Source organism: Electrophorus electricus, chromosome 7, assembly GCF_013358815.1.
Source record: "Electrophorus electricus isolate fEleEle1 chromosome 7, fEleEle1.pri, whole genome shotgun sequence".
NCBI lineage: Eukaryota > Metazoa > Chordata > Actinopteri > Gymnotiformes > Gymnotidae > Electrophorus > Electrophorus electricus.
The window spans coordinates 6868386-6884743 of record NC_049541.1 but is presented as its reverse complement, the minus strand read 5'-3'; positions in this window follow the sequence as shown (position 1 = coordinate 6884743).

Sequence of the window (16358 nt, the reverse complement as noted above, 5' to 3'; positions counted from 1 at the left end):
ACACTGTTAGAAACCCTGTAGTTCACTAAGTTGCTTCAAAGGAATTTTCAAGAACGTGTGTTGGTGTGTACTGCAGGTGTATGAGGGCATGCAGTCAAGCCAAGAGGCTCACTGCATTTGCCTTTGAGGATCCTCAGGAGGTGTGCAAGGAGCATGTCATCATGCAGAGAGGTGGAGGTATTTTGGGCAGGTTTGGGTGCAGGAGGGAAGGGCTTTTAACTCCGCTAAGGTCTCCTTCACGTTTGTCCTCTCTTCCACCCTGTGCGTCTGGGAGGGAAACCTCACAGCACAGTGTCAGTGTTAATATTTGCCCCTGCTGAAGAGCCCAGAGACTGTCTCCCTTATTTGTTCACTGTTTATTTATTCATGCTTCTTCCCCCTAGTTTAGCACCCATAGCTTTAAACTGAAGATATCTGACAGTTTTTTGGGTTATTGTTATTGTTTTGTTCTGGGTTGTTTTTGTTTAAAATTTTTAAAGTTTTTTTTTTAAGTAATATATTTAAATATGCCATTTTCCATGGTTAGAAAAATGTACATAAAATTTTATGCCTTCAAGCCCATTAAATAACTGTTCAGAAATTTGAGAACTTTAATGAGTGCCCCATAATTTATGCAACTCATCCTAGCTGAATCATTGATCTTGATTGAATGCTTATTGTGATATTTCAGACTTCCTCTCTTTGACACCACTCAGTCATTTATGAGTTAGACATTATCATACTATATCAAGTCATCCAGGATCATTGATGAGGCCTTTTTTTGTGTCTCATTCTTGCCATTCCTCACCTGGATTGAATGAACATTAGCAGGAAAAGAAGCGCGAAGCTGAGCTGAAAAAAAGCCACACAGATTTCAGCCTTCTTCATCACATTTAGCCCCTTTGGCTTCTCTCCTTCAAATTCTCTTTTTTGTTCTAATGCTGTGCTGCCGTATTGTGGAGATATTCAGAGTGAGCTCCTCCCTGTTGCTTTCGGAGGTGATGGGGATTCCCTGGGTCAGTTTCTCGAGCATATTCATGTGGGGTGGGGGGGGTCTAAGCTTTTAAAGGGGTTTCACCATGTTACCCAGGCCCGAGCGCACTGGGTCACTGATCATGACCCCCACTATCTATAAGCCAAGTCTTTCCTCCAGTTATGGCATCCACATAGCTCCAGAGTCATGAAAACATGGCGTGTCAAATTGAATGGGCCACCTCAGAATTGATAGCATGGAGAGCTCAACACTAAATTAGTAGTGTTTTTGAACTCTGCAAGAGACTGTTGGCAGATGGAGAATGTCATAGGAAGAAATATGCAATTTCTAGTTTTTGTACAATCCTCTTATTGATTTGTTGCCATCATCCATTTACTCTGACATGTTACAGGCAACTGGCAAACTTGATGAAAAACCATTTATGTATATCAGTTGTATGCAAACAATACAACCACACAAGTGTGGTTTAATGAGAAATTAGCTAAACAGTCTCTTAGTCATAGATTTCATTATTGGTTAATGGATTTTACATAATTTAATGATTTCATTTAAAAATCACTAATATTTTAATAAACTACATAAATTTAGACTACATCATATCAAGCAATATTTATTGTCATTTTCTATGCAGATCATACATTGTTCTTTGCTCAGTTGCATAATGGAAATTTTAAGAAATATGACTATAAACAAATCTGCAATACATGCTCATCTACTACAATTCCAAACCTACAGGTTAATCATTACAAATGTCAATTCGCAAATTTTGAATAGACAGCACTTCAAATATACAACATCATTAACAACATTCACTCAGCATGTGCCTGCAGTCTATTTAAAGCAATGATGACTTGCTTAAAGTAAAAATCAAATCCTTTGCTCAGCTCTAAGCTAGTGCTCAGAAAACGACCTTATCTAGTCAATTCAAAAGCCTGGCTCCTTCTCTGAAAGGGGATTTCGGCTGGCGTTCTGGGAATATCAGTGGCTGCCAATTGCCGTAATGGCCTCTAATTCCAAATTAATTCAGTCTAAATGAACTGTCAGGAGAAGATTGATCTGTTGTATGGGGCGCCTTGATGAGCAGTGTCTTGGGAGCGGGTGATTAGCAGCCAAGGCCTGGCTCACCCCCATGCCGCCTGAGGCTGGAGCTCTGTGGGCTACGCGCCCACGGCACGGGGAGCAGGTGGAACACTGGGGTGGCATTTAAGAGGAACCTGGACAAGCAAGGCTGGAAACAATGTTTCTTGACATGCAAGGAGGTGGGTGTGTCTTCTGTGACAGACCCTCACATTGTATGACTCACATTTCTGAAAGAGCAGCACTATGGATGGAAAAGGAGAGATGGTGGACACCATGATGGTGATTAAAAGGGTGTAATTCTTAAAAGGCAGGATTGGACTCTCCAAATGGGGTGCATGCAAATTTTTTTCAAACTCTTTCTGGTCTTCTGCCGAGCTTGTGAACTTTGTGTCATGTGTCTTTTGGTCCAATTTTGGGGAATGACTGTGACCTTCTTGCACTATGCAACATTTGGTCCAACCCAAACCTTGACCAATGTAGTGAGTGCCTGACCTCTCTACATGAATATGATGGCCTAGACTTATCATTCTGAAGCATGGATCTCCACCTATAGTTTGCGCCCTACTGATGATGAATTTCACCCCAGCTGCATGGTGACATGGGTCCTGAGACTTGGGTTCTTATGGAAGCAGTGTTTAGGTCCTTTGGCCACACAGACCTTCATAAAACTACTCCTAGGTTTCAAAGTCACAAAGATGTCCCCCAGCTACCAGGCCCACTACAGGTAAAGTGTTTAGGGCACTTGCATTTCTTTTTGAGGCCTACTAGAATGGAATGTCATTTACTCCCTTCATGGACGGATGGCTGATAATGCATTACAGACTCAATTCTTTGAATAGGATATGAATCTAAATGGGAGAAACAGGTTGACAGTCAAAATAATTGTAATTATATTTGGGGGGGAAAAATCACAGAGCTCTGGTGACTTTTTTTGGTATAAACAAAAAATATTTATTTCAGTCTCTCCAGAGATTCTATAGTTTTACTTAATAGATAAGTCTCATTTAGGGATCCTCAGTCCTTTAGGGTCAGCCTTTCAACCAATCATATTCATAGGGAAATTTTATTTAGGGAAAATTCTTAGTTATGGTTACTACGGACTCCTTTCCAAGCATAATTATGTTAATCTAGAGAGCAGGTTTGAGCTCCAACACTAACATCAGAACTTTAAAACCCACAAGCATGAAAGAAGCTGACTTAGAAGGTACTGTTTGATGTTCAAATCAATCTCTTTCCAAGTCTCCATTAACGCTCTGCTTTAAAAGTATTGGACACACTCCTGAGTACAGCAATAGCATTAGATCTAGTGTCATTAATTTGGGCCTGGCCCACCAAAAAAAAAAAAAAGTGAAGCTTCGCAAAAGCCAAAATAGTTAACCTCATTACTGCAGCTATTTATTTTTGACAGTTGTTTATTTATTTATTTCTAGGCAGAAAGTGGAATTTTCTGCTTTTGTATTAGAATAAATATGGGCTCTATAAATATTCTCAGCCTTGATCTTTATTCTGGAAAGCTATTTATTGTGCAAAGAGGAAAACGTATAGGTCAGTATAGTCAACAATATGAAATTAAAATATCATCACTTTAATTAAATTGATATTGGAATTTCTAAAACTTAGTTCAAATTTTCCCTTTTAAATTGCAAAACTAAAAATGTTGGTGAAATATGATGAAAGTGAACTCTATTATCTACTATAGTAAATTTCAATATGAATATGTTGTTTGTTTTTTTTCAACCCAATGTGTGAATGTTAAAAGTGTGAATGTTAAAGGGTACAGAGTGATGCAATATAGTTTCGATATACTTGACTGTTTTGAAAGTTCTATTATTAATTTGTCAAAATCCTGTTTTTAAAAATCCCATGGTTTTTCTTTTCTTTTTGTGATTTCTCCTCAATACATATGTAATGGTAAAACTGACATTACGCTTTCAGTCAACGTCATTTGTGAATAGGGCTAAATGGAAAATAGGTCGCACACACGCCGCATTAATGCAACAGTTTAAACTGTTTTGACTGTTTAAATATTTTGATATGCGTCCATTTAAAATTGCCCCCCCCCCCCCCCCCCCGCCCCCGCCCCCGTCTATATTACGAAGTCATTATCATGTAGTTCATTAGTTATTACTGCGCTATCACGGGGCGAGCGCGCAGCAGGAGAGACCCGCACATCCTGTGAGAATCTGCTCGGTCCCCTATTTAATCTGGCTGCCTGGCTGCCTGTAAAGTAACTTTGGACCGGCGATATACCTCAGGACATGTGGTGTCCAATGTCTCATTTCCCTGATGGACTTCCTTGCTGTTTGACATCGCAGAGATTTGACGTCGATGAGATCATTAGCAACTTTACTCCGCCGGTCGCCCGGGGCTACAGGCAGATAGACGGCGCAATCTCCACGGACTCCCTTCATTTCAGTCCTCGTCCTTCTTCCTGCATCTCGCGCCCCTTCCCTCTCTCTCTCTCTCTCTCTCTCTCTCTCTCTCTCTCTCTCTCTCTCTCTCTCTATCTCTCTCTCTCTGTCTCTCTCTCTCTCTGTCTCTCTCTCTCTCGCTTCTACCATCCTTTGACTCGATGCCTAGTCATTTCCATGGGTAAAAAAACTTCTTTAGGTGTCGTTTCTCCTGCCCTGTCTCCGCTTTGATCAATACTAGGCCAGCAGAATGTACTTTGCACCTCAACAGATTATTTTACCACTGACATGTAAGTACTGTTTGTGGCCTCCGAATAGTCTTGCATTATTAAGCAATGTTCTGGTCAAGCCGAATGATCTGGAAACATTAAACTTCAGATGTAGCCTATTCATTTGTCGCGAATTCCAATGAGTTGTATACTGGGTTCAAACAGGCGTGCTAACCTACATTTAAGGCTCATAATTCCACGTGACTTTGAATACCAAAGAGTAAAATGTATATTAGAGTACGACTGGGGATGGAGTCTGTGAAGTCATTCATTTCCATGTTTATACAGAATTGTTACAATCAAACCAACCGATATTAACTTAATACCCACAAGAACCAACCACTGTGATTGCCATAAAGTTTTTATTGTTAACTACCAGATCAGCAAGGACTTTTAAATAATAACAACAACAATAATAAATTGTATCAAAATCAATCAAAAGCTGGAATGCCAAGGAATTCAGACAGAATTACTTCTTAATGTTTAATATTTCTCAGCAGCAGGGGGAAGGAAATTTTCATTAAGGAACACCTTAAATGAGCCATGACTTCAGCAGCCTGGCAGTCCTAATATAATTTTCATTTCTATTCTGCAAAGAGGTTATCTGATCTGTTTTTGCATAGTTTCTCCATTTAAATAGATTTCCAGTTTTTGATTAAGAAGTTACTTAAATATCTAAATATATAATGCTGAACACTGTTACTAATCATCAAACTTTTATCACCCTAAAATATCTATATTATTCTGGTACAGAATGAAATTGTAAGTCCCAGTGCATACCGAAGTTCGCCCACAGAGTTTTCATGGTATTGTCATTCCGATCCAGTTGTCTGCTTTACCAGTTGTCTGTAGCATCACACTCTAAAACAATTTTGAAATATTTTTTCTGGCTCCTGTGAAACTGAGCATGTGGCCTGCTGACTGTGAAATCACCTGAACTTGGCTTTGACTAATATGTAAAGTGGCCTTGAGCTTAGAGAGGCATGATGCGATTTCAAGGAGAGCACCGTTGCTTGGAGGCCTCTTAAAGACCTAAAGTGGCTCCAGCCTCCTCCTCCTCCTCCCTCCTCCTTCTCCTCTTCCTCCTCCTCCCCTCCATGCTTTTGAAACTGCGTGCAATCTCAAGTTCCAAATCCCTCTGATTTCATGACTCTCAGGGAGTGGGTGGGGGGCAGTGGGGTTTGGGTGTTGAGTGAGGCTAGTGTGTCGCCTCTTGGAGCTGTGGCGGGGGGGGGGGGGGGATTTTGAACAGGAGGGTAGGAGGGGTTACGATTTGTTTGTGCTCCCCGCTTTGAAAAAGAGCTTACGGGTTCAGCCGAAGAAACGTGGGGAGCTAATATGAAGATTTTGGACTTTCTCTCACACTCGGTCTGTCATAAGCTCTGGCTGTGGGAGATGTTTGCCAAGGTCCTGCTCCCCCTGAGCTTGGATTAACACCCTCCCACTCCTGCGGTCTGAGTAACCCACTGATCCTGCCACTCCACTCCACTACACAACACACATACAGCAGTGCTCTAATCCACACACTCCCTTATCTCCCTTTTTATCTTGACTAAGTTAGTAAACACCTTCCTAGTGTTATTTGCAGTATGCAGGGGTTTTTTTTTTTGAAGACACAGGAATATGAGTAGGTATTTTTTCACTTTCTTCCACCAAAAGTCACAAGTCTCATATTACTGGTAGAAGCAAGGAAGTGTTTTTGACTTGACCATATAAACTTGGTCTTCATTTTTATGCAGCAAATTGCTGAGTGGCCTGGTAACAAGACTATGATTTTAAGACTGTGTTGAAGTTGTTACCTTTTCTGTTTTAGGTCACTTCAAGATAAATACAGGCTCAGACACCAATCGAGGTATTTGAAAGCAGACATCTGCTTAGAATCATAATTCAGGAATTATGGAATTACTTGACTTTATTGGTGAGTAACATTACATTACATTTATTGCTACCTACACTGAAGCTTAAACATGATTTACATTCATATATACTTCCTAATCCTAACTAATATTTACCAATGTCAATGTTCTTGTATAATTCTATGACAACTTTTAGCTCCCTGGCTTATGTCTCAATGTAGTTCACCTGGTCTTGGGTCTTCTGGGGTCTTGGGGGTCTATGGGTATGGAAAAATATGCATAAAAAACAAAATTCTCTGCATGTCTTCCAACAACAGCTGATTCAGGTGCTTATCAGGTGAAAGACCAGGGCACCAGGGCAAAAATCTAAAAGAACAAGAAGGATTAATAAATTTACAGCCTTTAATTTAATAATAACACTTGCGTAATTCTAGTGTGGTTGTAGCAACGTATGAGGACAACATCCACATCCAGTCTCAAACTCAGGTCTTGCAGGCAATAAATATGTGCTCTGACCCACCTCACCAGGTCTCATACCTGGGTCCTACAGGCAGCAAGCACACGCCCCGACCACCAGACCAAAGAGCCGACTCTGGCCCAGCACCCAACACAACCCATTCCACTTTCCTGAGTGACAGTCTCTTGATGGTCTCTCTTTCAGGAAGTGATGGTCTCCATCCGTATTCCAGACTCTTTTTGTTCTTCATAAAAATGTGCATTATATGGTATATTTTCACAGGCAAATGAGAAACCCATCTCATTTTAAAAAGACCATGGTGACGGTTTCTTAAGTCTACTGCATTTCGGAGCCAGAGGACAAAAAGGCAATAATGCTGCCGCTCAGTAAAAAAATTCAGCTATTTTGTATTGGCTTTCCAGACTTCCCTTGCTAAGACTTCTTTGACTGTAGACGTCTCTTAGCAAAACTACCAAAACTTACATCCTTTACCCCCCCCCCCCCCCTTGTCCCTATCCCTCCTCAAAAGTAGTTAGCAAAGAAACAGAATAACAAACATATTTGCAGCAAAGCAAGAGAAAGAGGATGAGTCATCTCTTTTTTCGGGACGCAAAAGAGGCTGTCAAAACCCATTACCTAAGTGCCGTTTATCTTCCCATATGCTTTTGTTGCCTAAACAGCTTTGTATCTCTCTAAATCAAGGATTGGGTTAAGAACAAACGGATCAGTCGAGCGTATAGGGGACTGTGTTCTCTCGCATGCTTGCAGCGCCTTGGCTATAAAGTGGGCTAGCACGGCTCTGTGGCCAAGGGAGACAAATGCAGTCAGAATTAGGCCAGGTCTGTTCGCTAACTCTCCTCGCCGGTGGAGCCGATCTTCTGGCCTCTCTCTCTCTCTCCCCACTGATCCTCTTGGATTTTTCTTTCTCTCACGCGCTTTCTTTTTTTTACGGCAGAAAGGAGGATTGCGGTTTATACCCCTCTATCCACGCCGGCGGAGGGGAAGAAGACATTTGCAGGATCAAGGCTGGACTTCAACGCGAAAATCGCCTCACAATAGAACTATTACTCTTATCAGATTTGCAGGAGAGGGTCGCTGGTTTTGAAACGGCGACTCGCCAATGTACTGCAGCGCTTTCAGCTGTGACACCATTGCGTTTATGAGTGTTGTGACCCAAATGACTCCGTAACTGTTGGCCATGATAAAGACACAAGCCTATCACTTTTGGTTTCTGCCTTGCTCAGATCAATGGGTGACAAATTGCTGGCCAAACAAGCATATCTATCTATCTATCTATCTCTCTATCTATCTATCTACCCCCCCCCCCCCCCCACACACACACACACACCCATACTCATAAATACCCTTTCTACACCCCCTTTTCCTCATTCACTAATCTATACTAGACAAATTAGCCTGGCAAACAGATTGGGGAGAAAAGATTTACTTGGTGCTGGCTAATTACATCAGCTCATTAAGAGTCTTTAAGAGGCTGTGATTAGAGATGTTTGTTCACACTCTGCGTGGTGTGTTTAATGACCGCCAGTTTATCAGAAGGCTGCCTAAAGCAGAGTGGGAGGTGGGGCTGAGGCCTAATCAGCCTATTGGAATTCATCAATATTTAAGAGGGCTATGAAGGCCTTATGGTGTCAAAGGAACCATGACTCTTAAAGTCTGTTTAGAAGATACTCAGTGGACTGGGAGCTTCTGAGATTCATTAGCGGGATAGTGAGATACCCTGAGTTCATTTGTGATTAGAGAGTGTGTATATAAGGGAGGAAGGGGTTATAAATATTCACCTCTTCAAAGCCAAACATGTTAATATATTTCACCTTGTTATGTGTGCCCTTTTAAATGTTTTTTTTTTGGAATTCATCAGCTCACATCTCACAAAACAGAAGCTGCACAAGAACAAAAGTATGCTTCTCCGCCAAATGTGACAAGACCCCCCACCACCACCTCCAGAGACTTGAGTCTAGCCTACCGTGCCAGATGATACGACAGCGTGGAACAGTTTGCTTTCCTGACAGATACCAGAGTACCCGAGGTGTGTTTCCTCCATGTCACTGTATTCCCCATGAGAAAAAGAGCCTCTCTCTCTCTCAGCCCTGGTTACCCACAACCCCCCTCTGCCCCGCGGCACTGCGTTCCACAATGGAGAACAGAGCGGTTTGGGAAATGGAGGCCATTTATAACCGCTGCCCGCACCCTCAAGTTCCGGCGTGTTCTGAGACAAAGCGAGAGGACCCCCCCCTCTTCCCGCCATGCTAATGTCACACAATTACCTCTTAACCGCTCAGACAGAGTGCGCACGGGGGAAAAGTGACATCAAATCAAAACTGTCACAGGTGATCGAGTCCGGTTGTCGAGAGAGCACCCCGCCTCGCCGCCTGGCACATGCGCGTATGGGAATGCTGTGGGTGGAGGGGAGCCCATGTAAGTGTGTGTGTGTATGTGTGAGATTTGATATGATAACAGGCCGTTAATATCCCACCAAACACGGCTCTCTCATCAGCCCTTAATGTCAGTGCATAGCCCAGCCCTAAGACACACAATGATAAATCACCTGACTTCTGATTTTCTCTCTCGCTTCCACTCCCTCTCTCTCTCCTTTTCTCTTACACATTCATTCTCTCTCTCTCTCTCTCTCTCTCTCTCTCTCTCTCTCTCTCTCTCTCTCTCCAGACTCTCTCTCTCTCTCTCTGCAGACTCTCTCTGGGACTTGAGCTGGCAAGCATGGAAAATGGACTGCTCTTCACTAATGATATTCAAAAATGATAGGGAAGAGATTGGAAACAGTGTTCCCCTCTGAACCATGCAGAATGTCTACCTACCAAAGCATTGCTTTTTCTTAATAGAGTTTAGGGGACACTGTCAAACTGTGGACTGCAGTCAATGTCAACTTATCCCCCCTGCCTTCCATGAGTTCAGCACAGATGTTGATGGATTAGGGGAATCTTACTACAGTCTGATGCAGTGACTTCTTTTGTGCTTTAGAATATAAAAAACCTTTATATTCAAACTAAATTCAAATATGCTCTGAAGACTTGAAATTCAGCAGAATGGTTTCACATCTATTAGAAGGCAAGTCAACCTGTAATTATCTGATTATTTATTGGCCACATACCCATCTGAATGGCACATATGATAGCAAAATGGCTTCTTGCTGGGTCATCATCACTGTTGTGAGCTTTGAATGATTGTCTGTCACAAGGTAATGAGACTTATAGTAATACCACAGCATGCAGCCACATGCACACACGCACACACAGTGAGATGAGCTCCACCACTAAACTCTACCTAATATCTAATAAGATATACCTAATATTGTTTTTGTTTTTGACATGGCTTACTGGTAGTCACCAATGCTTCCAATCTTTACAGTTTAAAATATATGAATGGGTGATTTAAACATCCTGTACTACAATAACATGATAATATTGATGATGATGATTACCATTACTATTACTATTGTTATTAATGGTGCATATGTTGCAGAGTGCATGAAAGAGACTCTTAATCAATCAGAGATGCCTGCGGTGCTTAGGTGTGATCAGTGAGGCTGATCCCACTGCAGTGAGAGCAAGCCCTCCACATGCCAGTGAAGGCCTCACGCACTGCACTACACACTCCAGCAGCTGTCACACTCCTAATTGCCTGCACGACCCTATCCTCCTCCCTGACAACCTGCTAATTACCCTGTGTGTGCATATACGTGTGTTGAGTATGAGTGACTGAGTACAACCACATGGCAAAAAGCCCTCATTAAAACAAGACACAATAAGCATTTAGCATATGGTTATGAAAAAATATTATTCTAAAAATAATAATAAATGGGATACTAGGAGTGTGTTAAGAATATAGGGCAATTTAGAATGTCCTCAAATCTTGTTTACTGATTCTTGCCCAAAAAGGCTGCTTTTCTATTTAAAGTCAAAGTGGTTAATTGTTTAATATTGCCTTTAGGCTACAGACACAAATATATAGGCTTGTATACGAGACAGAGGTGGTGAGATCTCATGTCTCTCAAAGGGATTTAGGGAAAGTCTCCTTGCCTCTATACTGAGTTTGTCCACTTGAGTTCTTTCTGCTCCCCCAAATAGCCGTGTTTTTACTTTCCTTATATCTCTTGATTACAATCTATGTTGGTCTCCAGCGACCAGGACTACTTAAGTGTTCTGCTCTGTGAAGCTGTTGCCATGCAGCAGTTGGCCCCACTCTTTCCCATTCTCCTTCTCTAGCTGACAAGAACGAGAAACAATTAAAGTAGATGAGGGAAGTTCTCCTAAAAAAGCCATGCAAATGAAATGCTAATGGCATGCTAATGAGGGCAGCGGGGAGACAGACGGGGGTAAAGTTTGGTTAGGGAGCGGAGTAGCGAGGAAAGTGGGCAATGCCTGGGTGAGCAGTGAGTACGTTTGGTGCCATGCTGAGTGGAAAAATGTTTAGTTAGCGAGGGAGAGAGAGAGAGAGAGAGAGAGAGAGAGAGAGAGAGAGAGAGAGAGAGAGAGAGAGAGAGAGTGAGTGAGTGAGTGAGAGAGTAAGTGAGAGAGACCGAGTCAGAGAAAGCAAGTGGGAGAGGAAACAGCATGTGGATGGCCTGGGGGCTAATGAATACTGACTGATTCCCAAATTAAATTTCACAACTGTTCTCTCACAATTTATTTTTCTGTCTTTTTCTCTCTCCCTCTCATTATGTTCATTCCCTCACTTATCAACATTTTAGTTACAGGAAGTAATTGTTTCTTTCTTCTATCCTTCTATAACATTAATAAAGTCCAAGCAAACTAGAAAGTTAGGATACTAGTCCTTCCTACTGACTAACACGTGGCTAAGCATGAAAGCCAGCATGGACCACTTGACGTTACCTCATTTGCGTGATGGTAGGTGACCACCAATACCGTTTCTTCTTATTAGCAACGATTATATTCTTTACTGAAGTACTAAATGCAGCTGTTTGGATCTCTGGCTGTGGACAGATTGGTCAGGCCTCCACTGTTCACCTGTACAGACATTCAGTCAGTCAAAACAGAACGATGTGAGCGGAAAGAGGAAAGGGACACCTCATCAACCTGTCAGCTGGTTCCACACTTACAAATGACAGCCTGGGACCCGGCTCGGTTCGTCTGGGGCACTAATGTTGCCACTCTGTCTTGTGGTCTGACAAATTGGAAACACCCCCACCCCGACCTGCACGCGCGTGCATTTCTTCTGCCGAGTTCATTTCGATCTTATAAACGGCGTTTGTTTATATCGGCGAAAACAGATGCCGACGGTGTTTGTCATTAGCCGGCTGAAAATCGAATGCACGAAGGTGTAAGAGAGCCTCATCATTGGCCAAAAAAAAAAAAAAACATCCCGCGAGCCGATACGGAAATGGTGGGAGCAATTGTTTTGTTTTGTGTTTTTTTTTTATTTTTTTTTTATAACAAAATATTAATGATCTTTCATTTGGGTCTCATCACGAAGCGGGCAAGGGGAAATTGCATTCTATTTCGCAAAAGCCTAAGAAAGCGCGAGCCTAGGTAATGGGTAATATGTGTAGAGAGGAGAGCGAGGGTGAGGGCCGTGAGGCTTGGGAGAGAAGGGAAAAAACGACGAAAAAACTCCGTAAGAGAAAGCGGGGCAGGAGATACTGGCTAAGGTAAGAGCTGGGGGTGGGGGTGGGGTGTGAATTGAAATTTATGACATTGAGAGCGCCGGTGACAGAGACGGACCCCTTTCTTCATTTCTCTCTCTCTCTCTCTCTTTTTTTTTTTTTTTTTGTTTTTTTTTTGTTGAGGAAATCGTGGCAGCCAACCTTGCAATGAGGGCAGATCAAAGCTAAAATAGGCTGGTGAATGCTGAGAGAGAGAGAGAGAGAGAGAGAGAGAGAGAGAGAGAGAAAGAAAGAGGGAGACAATGGGAGAGAGAAAGAGAGAAAGAGGGAGAGTGAGGGGCGGGGTGGGCATAGGAGTGCTTAGACAAGAGTGAAGGAGGACATTAGTGACTAGATGATGTTGTCAGTGACCGATGTAAATCGGCAGCACTACATAGTCAACAGACACAGTCGGCTGGTTGCGGGGGAGGGGGGAGGGCAGCCGTCAGGAGTGTTGGCACTGACAAATGGAATATTTTCGGAGGACTTAATCAGAGGAAAATGGGGTTTCATCTATACGCCTCCCCGCTCTGCTGCCCTCAACAAGAGAAATGATTGCCTGTCTTTCTCAACCTCTCTTTCCATCCTCTTCCTTTCCTCTCCCTCTCTCTCTCTCTCTCCTCATCACCACTCACTCACCACGTATAGCCATGAAATGCAGGAAAGGTTACATGAAGGCTGTCGAGATGCTATGGCCCAGTGTTAAAGAGAGAGGCATGAGCAGAAGTGTAGCCACACATTCTTAAGTACACGAGCATCATCATGGATGGACATCAAGGGTATTGATGTATTTAAAAAGGGTATTTTAAAAAGTTAGTAATCCTTCACTTTCTGAACTATATGCTCCCAGGCCAAATTAATATCCTCCTTAACCACCTCTAGAGCTCCTGGATGTTGCTGTGTGGTCCCTTGAGTGCATCAGTGTGAAACTAATATCTCGCCCAGGAATTACCACATCCATTGTCCACTTACCCCACTTAGCCCATGGTCACAATTTATAGCTGAGTTCTTTGCACGGTTCAAATGTGGAGTGGTCGGTCACTGCGTTCGGTCAGAGGACAAAGAATCAACTCTATCAGGCTTTTCCTGCAATGTTTATTTTTCAGTAGGCTAGCATGAGTTTCGGGCAACCAAGGATCTGAACAGCTGGGATAGGTAGATGAAATCAAGGACATGGAATATAAACACACTTTTACATAGCTGCATACTGTACTACAGAATCGCGTACACACAGGCTCTCATATATAATCATGTTCGGGATCAGACTTTTCACACACACACACACACACACACACACACACACTTACATTGACTGTGTTCAGTGGTGCACTGGGCCCAGGTCTCTAAGCCGCAGGTGACCACCGAGCGCTGGATAAACACTAATAAATCTTCCTGAACAGGCAGGCAATCAGTCATCTATCAAAACTCAGAGAAAGAGAGCGCCAAAGAGAGAGAGCAGGCACAGGAGAGGGAGTGGGTCTGTAAAGAGTTTAGGATATAGAATATATGAGTGTTCTGATAACATCCAACATTTGGGTGCTATTTATTATACCTGTAGAGCTGCATAGGTTTCCACGGGTTCCTGTTGACCAGGATGTAGGAATCAGTGTCTTATATTTATCTGTGTCTATGATGGTACAGAGCAATGGTAACTGTCATATAAGAATGTAAAAGCTTTCCAAAAATGTTTAGAGAATGTACAGCAGTGTGTGTGCTGCATTTCAGTAATCAAGAGGACATTCAGGTAGAATGTCGGGCTTAGCTCGTCCTTCTAGACCCCCATGCCCGCAGCCCTGGCGGTGCAAACTGCGAGCCTCTCATGCCGTCTCGTCCTCTCGTGATGAATGTGGCAATCTCTCAGCCCTTTGCCTTGTCCGGCTCATTTGTTACGACCTGACTGGTTTGCTGCTTGCTACTCTGTTGTTGCCGATGGGGACTGCTAGCTAAGTAGGATGATAACTTTTTAGCAGACTTGGCCGAAGAGAAGCTGCCAGTCAAGACAACAGAGTTGGTTGTTGTTGTTATTTGTTGCTGTTGTTTGTTTGTTTGTTTGTTTGTTTGTGCTTGGTTGTTTTTTGTTTTGGTGTAGTGGGTTCCCACCTACCTGTTGTCATGAAACATTTCCTATTACAGAGTGTTTGTAGTACACAATGGGAAGTAATGTATGAATATCAAACATTCAATCAGAGCTTTTGGTGATAAACATTTTAATGGCTAGATTAAATGTGGGCTACAAAAAACAGAAATACTGATAACTGATGATGGCGCTAACAGATGTTTGATTAATGATCTGATGTTCATTATTCTTTTTCACTTTTCTAGATAAAAAAGTTGCAATGGTTGTGCCTGTTACACTAAAGAAGGTTGCTTTGCCCAGTACTTTTACTGTTAACCCAATTCACGGGTATGAATCATGCCCCTGTGCGACAGAGAAATTTGTCACTTTTTTCCAGCAGATCAATGATAATTACCTTCCTGACACGCGTACGGTTATTACTTTACAGGATCAAGGACAGAGGGGAGGGAAGCCTGGCGGCGATAGGCAGAGCCTGATCGATACATGCTGAAATATGGCTGCCACAGGCCCCGGGGCCTGGCCCCGGCCGCCTCCACAAGCCATTACAGGCCCGGCTCTCCTCGGCTTAGCACTGGATCTGCTCCCTAAGTCCGCCCGCAAGTCCATCTGCCTCCTGCCTCTGCCGCCAGACCTGAGACCTGGCCTAGCCGTGACCACTGGACGATTCGAGAAGGCCAGAGGTATGATCCCACGAAAGTGCTTTGCCCAAAGTTGTGCTTATAACAGGCCCAACGAACTTGCCTTGGAAGCAGAGGCTGAGGGAGAAATGCTAACCCACCCAAACAATTTTGTAAGGAGTCTGAGCTCTCTGTAGTTTTTCTCTCTGTAGTGGTTTTGTACCAGTTTGTGCAATTTCTTTCTTTCCTTTGAGTCTTGTAGGGTAAATGTACTAAATGGATGTATGCTATGTTCTATTAAGCACTTTTGAAATTTTAAAATGAAGAGGCATATATAAGGCTAACAAGGTTTTCAGTTGAAGTCTTTATAGCTTATAACCCCATAGCTTTGTGATTGTTCTGTTTTTCACCCCTGATTAGTCAACAATTCTGCTGATATAACAATAAAGTGTAGCAGAGCTACCGCTGCATGACCTTATACGTGTTATTTTATGATATGAAGATTACTAAATGACCTCAACAGGCTCTTGTAACAACCACACATAATTCACATCCATTTTGCATAGCCATCCATAGCTATGAATTCCCCACGGATTTTTTTAAAAAGCTCATAAAATCTTTCTGCGTATCCTTGGACATCGTTTATGAAAAAGTTTTGAATACTTAAAAAGATGAAGGATGGAAAAAAATAGGCCAGTTTAAAAAACTTGCTTGTGTTTCAACAATGATGCTGCGCTCTGTTCAGGACCTATTTTATTTTTAGAATCTCTCACACATATACGCACACACACATGCACACACACGCAAAGCTCACACAGCACGCACAGAGTCCCTATTCACCGCCTTATTATAAGGCGGAAGGTCTCTTTCTCTTGCTTTATTAAATGACCTGTCTGCCTGTATTCGCAGTCTGTCCCTGGTGGCGCTGCATGCTAAATTCCATCATTAAAACCCATTACTGAGCTATCAAAACCCTCTGT